Source organism: Mustela erminea, chromosome 4 (assembly GCF_009829155.1).
Source record: "Mustela erminea isolate mMusErm1 chromosome 4, mMusErm1.Pri, whole genome shotgun sequence".
Taxonomy (NCBI): Eukaryota; Metazoa; Chordata; class Mammalia; order Carnivora; family Mustelidae; genus Mustela; species Mustela erminea.
Genome location: NC_045617.1, coordinates 138,077,700 through 138,083,240, shown reverse-complemented (window position 1 = coordinate 138,083,240; position 5,541 = coordinate 138,077,700). Strand labels below are relative to the sequence as shown.

The 5,541-nt window shown below is 45.5% G+C and overlaps 1 long non-coding RNA gene across 1 annotated transcript; it reads right to left on the bottom strand.

Annotated features, from left to right (window-relative positions):
- Positions 1-367: 367 nt before the first annotated feature.
- Positions 368-5,278, bottom strand: LOC116587854. The gene is made up of 4 exons (XR_004284680.1): positions 5,153-5,278; positions 4,800-4,958; positions 4,037-4,137; positions 368-568 (listed from the first exon to the last, which is right to left on the bottom strand). It is a non-coding gene; the product is annotated as an uncharacterized LOC116587854 (long non-coding RNA).
- Between the last annotated feature and the right edge of the window lie 263 nt (positions 5,279-5,541).

Here is a 5,541-nt window from a genome sequence, read left to right as displayed (position 1 = left end):
ATGGATGAGTGAATGAGTGAATGGATGAGTGAATGAGTGGATGGATGGATGGTTGGATGGATGAGTGAATAAGTGAAAGCTACGTGCTTAATATGGTGCCAAACACCATTGCTCACCGCAATAAGGAGGCTGCAGGCAGTGGTGGAAGCCACACAGACACACACCTATGATCTGTTAGAACTGTCACAATCGTGTACGTGTAAAGTCTTACATGAACAAGGAACATGAACAAGGAACAGTAACCTGAGTGGTGTGCAGAGTGGGGAGAGAGAGAGGGAGGCCTGGATATACCACCTTTTCAAGTCACACAGAAAATTTTAGCGGAAAGAAAAACATTTTTAATTTTGGGGATAAATTATTTCAATTTTCAAAATACAGTTAAAAACTGGAGAACCAAGCATATGGGAAGCCGTGGGGATGGGCAGGGGGAGAGGCTGCTCCTTAGCGCTGAGGTCCTGGAAGGCAGTCGCTGCGCCCTCGCCACGCCCTCTCCCCCGGGACCAGGACCGCTCTCCCAGAGCGGAAATACACGCCACATCGCCTCTTCTTCCTTTCTCCTCAATCAAAACTGAAAAGGCTTCAAGAATCAGCTTTGTTAGTCAAATGAGCATGCTTGCATTTTCTTAGATTCTTATTCAAGTGTCTGGTAACCCAAAGCCTGGTATGTCACTTCAGTATGTATAATAAAAATGACAATCCCGGGGCGCCTGGGTGGCTCAGTCGGTTAAGCACCTGACTTTTGATTTAGGCTCAGGTCGCCATCTCAGGGTCCTGAGATCCAGCCCCGGGTCAGGCTCTGCCCTCAATGAGGAGTCTGCTTGAGATTCTCTCCCTCTCTCCCTCTCTCCCATACCCCTCACACTCTTTCTCTCTCTCAACATAAATAAATAAAACCTTTCAAAAAAAAAAAAAAATGAACAATCACTGGCCTTCACCCTAGACCTACTGAGTCAGAATCCCTGGAGACAGCGCCCTCGGAATCTGCATTTTATGGACTAAAGCACCTAAATAATTTTTTTTAATTAATTGAGTTAAGAGCATATCCTTCTAGTCCTTTTTCTGTGTACTCATATTCAAAGACACATTTATAAAAGGATGCAGTATTCTTCTTCTATTTCTTAAACATAAATTAAGTGCTATTGTTCTAGGCATGTCATTCAGCTCCTCCATCCTTTTTGGACTGAGTAAGAGCGTTTGCCAACTGTTTTGTGTCACTGTGATGAAGCCCATCTCATTCTTTTAAACCATGGCTAAGTATCCGTAACGTGAATATGCTATACTTTATTTAGCAGCTGGTGAATATTTCAATTGCTTGTAATTTTTTTTTTTCTGCTTTGTGACTGAATTTGCAAAGAGCACATCTTTCAGACTGTTTCTTTCAGGCATTCGATTGGTTTGCTAGTGCTAGTCGAGCAAAGAACCACACACAGTAGAAGCGTCACATCTCACAGTTAATGAGGTTAGAAATGCAAGATGGAGGGGTCAGTAGGGTCCTGCTTCTGTGGAAGGCAACATAGAAGGACCTTGTCCATGCCTCTCTGCTAGCTGCTGGTAGCTCCTTGGCTTGTGGGGAGATAACTCCAGGCTTCACATGGTGGCCTCCCCATGTGGGCACCTTTTATAAGGACACCACTCAGATTAGGTGCCCAGCCTACTCCATGTGACCTCATGTTAACAAATTACAACTGAAATGATCTTATTTCCAAACAGGTTGTATTCAGAAGGGTTGGGGATTAGGATTTCAACATATGAGTTGTATTTTTTTTTAAAGATTTTATTTATTTATTTGACAGACAGAGATCACAAGTAGGCAGAGAGGTAGGCAGAGAGAAGGGGGAAGCAGGCTCCCTATTGAGCAGATAGCCTGATGTGGGGTTTGATCCCAGGACCCTGGGATCGTGACCTGAGGCGAAGGCAGAGGCTTAACCCACTGAGCCATCCAGGTGCCCCTCAACATATGAGTTTTGAAGGTTCAACTCCTAACCCACAATGGGCCTTCATCTCTAAACGTTGTGGTCAGACACCCCTATCGGTAAAACACATTTTGAGCAGGTACTGGAACTAGATGTACATTTAAATATTTGTAAGTGACATGGATGTGCTTGTACACCAGTATGTGCATTTTCTAACTCCCTTAGGTCAGTTCCCCAGGAAACAGACACTGAGGCCCTGAGATTTACATGCAGGAATTTTAGGAGGGAAAGTAGGGCAGGCGGACAGAAGGCCAACAACAATGCACTTGTAAAAGAGTGCTGGTCCCTCAGGAGTTCAGGGGCTGGGATGGCCCTTTAGAACCATCTAGAATTGAGGCAAGGGATGAGGCCAACCCCCATCCTGGCCAGTCATTAGGTACAGGTTGCCCAGAATGGGCAAGGTGGCTCCCCAAGGAAGAGGGCCCTCACCAGGTGCTCAGCTATGAGCCTTTGGCAGCCAACCTTCCAACCAGCTGGGAACCAGTCCTTTTGCCCTAAAAGGGCACTTAGTCAGTGCTCTCTAGGGCTCTCCACAAAACAGACTCTCAACAGGGAATCATAGAGGATGACATAAAGTTAAACATAAATAGAAGTGATCCTACTTTGCCAATACTCAATGAGTCATGCGTGTCCCCTGAGATACACAGAATCCACTTTGCAGACCACTGTTGAATCACACCAAATATGCATCTTAAACTTTAATAAAAACTGACAACCACCTTCCTAAGTGGCTACCCCAAATCACTGTCCCATCAGGAGTGTGTACAACAGTCCCCATGTCATCTCCTCCTGTCCTCAGCAGCCCTTGATATCACCAAACTTCCTGAAGTTTTACCATGTTGGATGCCAGGGCATCCCTTCAATTTAATATGTGTCTTCTGATTCCTAGAAACACTGAGGCTCTTTCTCTTTCACGGATTGTGTATTTATAACTTTTGTCCCTCATTCTTTTAGATTCTCTGTCTTTTTCTTACTGCTTCATGAACATTACTTATATGTTTGAATATGAACTTTAGTGCCTTTTTAGGCAGAGTAAAACCTGGTAACCATACCACTATTCTTTCTGTCCCTAGTTATATTCCCGTCTGCACGGGATGAGTATGTGCGTGAAACTAACCAGAAGCTCTGGGATCATCTGCTTGGAGACGAAGGACTTGGGTCCCGTCCTGATGCTGTCATATACCAGTTATGTGCATACAGGAGGTTGATCTGATCTCTCTGATCCTTAGTTTTCTTTTGAGAATAATGGGAATAATCCCAATTCCCAGGGTTGTTTTGAGAATTTCATGACTTTAGGCATGTGAGAGTGTTTATCAAAATGGCTTATATTTTGGTCTTCATTACAAAGGTGTCCAAGTCTCTCCTTTCTTCTAGGATCCAACTACTCATGCACTTGTTCCTCTCTAAATAATAACTTATTATTGCTAACCACACTATGGTTCCCATCCTGGACGTGAGCAATGGGGAAAAGAGATTTTTTTTTTTTTTTTTTTTTTTAAGAAAGAGCTCACTTGCTAAGGATAAGGGGGAAACTCCATTGTGTGTGTGTGTGTGTGTGTGTGTGTGTGTGTGTGTGTGTGTGTGTTTCACTCTTAGAATGAAAGGGAGGGACTTCAATCCTTCCCAAGAATTCAGGCTGGAGGAAGAGAACTGTATTTACAGATGCCCTCTACTTGTGGTGAATCAGAGCTTGACATTCCTTGACCTGTGCCTTAGCCCTGCTATAAAAGGCATGGAGGGAGGCGCCTGGGTGGCTCAGCGGGTTAAAGCCTCTGCCTTTGGCTCAGGTCATGATCCCAGGGTCCTGGATCGAGTCCCGCATCGGGCTCTCTGCTCAGCAGGGAGCCTCCTTCCTCCCCTCTCTCTGCCTGCCTCTCTGCCTACTTGTGATCTCTGTCTGTCAAATAAATAAATAAAATCTTAAAAAAAAAAAAAGAAAGTCATGGAAGGGAGGCTTGACTCCTCTTACATCTCCAGTCTCCCTGTAGCAAACAGTGTGTAAGTGGACAGATTCACCATTGAAAGGAAACCATGTTCTCCAGTCCTGTTCTTCTCAGCCTTACCTGTTTGGTGAACAGAGTTTGGTCCATCTTTTAAGATAAGATGAATTTCCTAGTCCTCCACTGGTCTTCTGTTCATGCTCCCATGGTTAAAAAGGCATGATCTGTTCAAGAAATGGTGAATGATTCCATGAAATTGAAGATTTAGTAAGTCAAGTGGGTGAAAGTCCCGGAAAAGTAGGTTCCAAGTCCACTGAGGACATGCTTGCACGCCAGACGTTGTAGCAGCAGAAATCAAAGTGTTTAAAATATGATAGAGCCGTGCTTGGATGTGATTTTTCAGAAGGTGATGACAGCATTAGTGTAACAGAGTGACAGGTGGCAGGAAGTTTTCATGGTCGGCATATCCTTCTCTCTTCCCCTGGGCCCCCTTCTCTAGCCCACACTGCCCTTTCCTTATCTGAGAAATCCCAGGAATATCTGAAATACAGGACAATTAAGTGCACCAACTCTTGCCAGCTCTCTGACCATAAGACTAGGGGACACAAACGTGCTTACTGGGAAATCACATACAAGAAGACTGTAAGGCAAGAAAAGAAATACAAGAGCAAGATTTGCCTACACAGCTTTAGTTCTTTTTTTCAGATGTCTTTCATTTGGGTCCTTGCTTCACAACAGCTGGAGCTGGGACTGTGCTGTCCAGGCACCCTCCCTCATGGCCTCTGTCTCCCACTGTGCCCGGCTGCACTGTTCAACTGAGACTTCACTTTCTTCTGTTTCCCTTTCCCTATGGCCTTTTCCCATCTCCCATTTGCATATTACTCACTGTTTAAAATGTAGCGTTTCTATTATTCACATAGGGTGAGGCCAGCGGACCAGGAGATGCTTGCTTTTGGACAGATAGCTTGTTATGGTTCCCGGGAGGAGGCGGCATGTCGTGCCACAGGCTGGAGACAAGGAGAGGTCCCGAGGAAGCCGCAGAAATCTGTCAGGAGACAGAAAGGATAAAGGGAAACCGCAGACATGCACATTTATTGTGGTTTCTGCCAGGAGAAATGGGTGGGGTAGGGTGAGCAAGTTTAGCATGTTGAATCATTTGAAGCTCTGAGGCAGAGGGACTGTCCCCAGCTCTTTGGCACCCGGCTGTCTTCATCAGTTTAGGCTGCTAGAACATGATACCATAGACCGGGTGGCTAAAACCAACACGACTTTCTCCCAGTCCTGGAGGCTGGCTATCTGGGATCAGGGTGCCGGCAGGATTGGGTTCTGGTGAGAGCCTCTTCCAGGCAAAGACTGCAACTTCTCATTGTGTCCTCACAGAGCAGAAAGGGAGCAAGCTAGCTCTCTGGCTCTTCTTCGAAGGGCACTAATCTCATTCATGAGGGCCTCACCCTTATGACCTCATTAAGTCCCTCCAGATACTATCCCATTGGGATTAGAATTTTGACAGATGAGTTTTGTGAGGACACAAACATTTAGTCCGTGGAACCGATCATAGGAAGGCAAGGGGAAGCAGATGGTGGCTTGGAGTGTGACTGCTCCATAGAGGACATGGGTGGCGGTGTGGG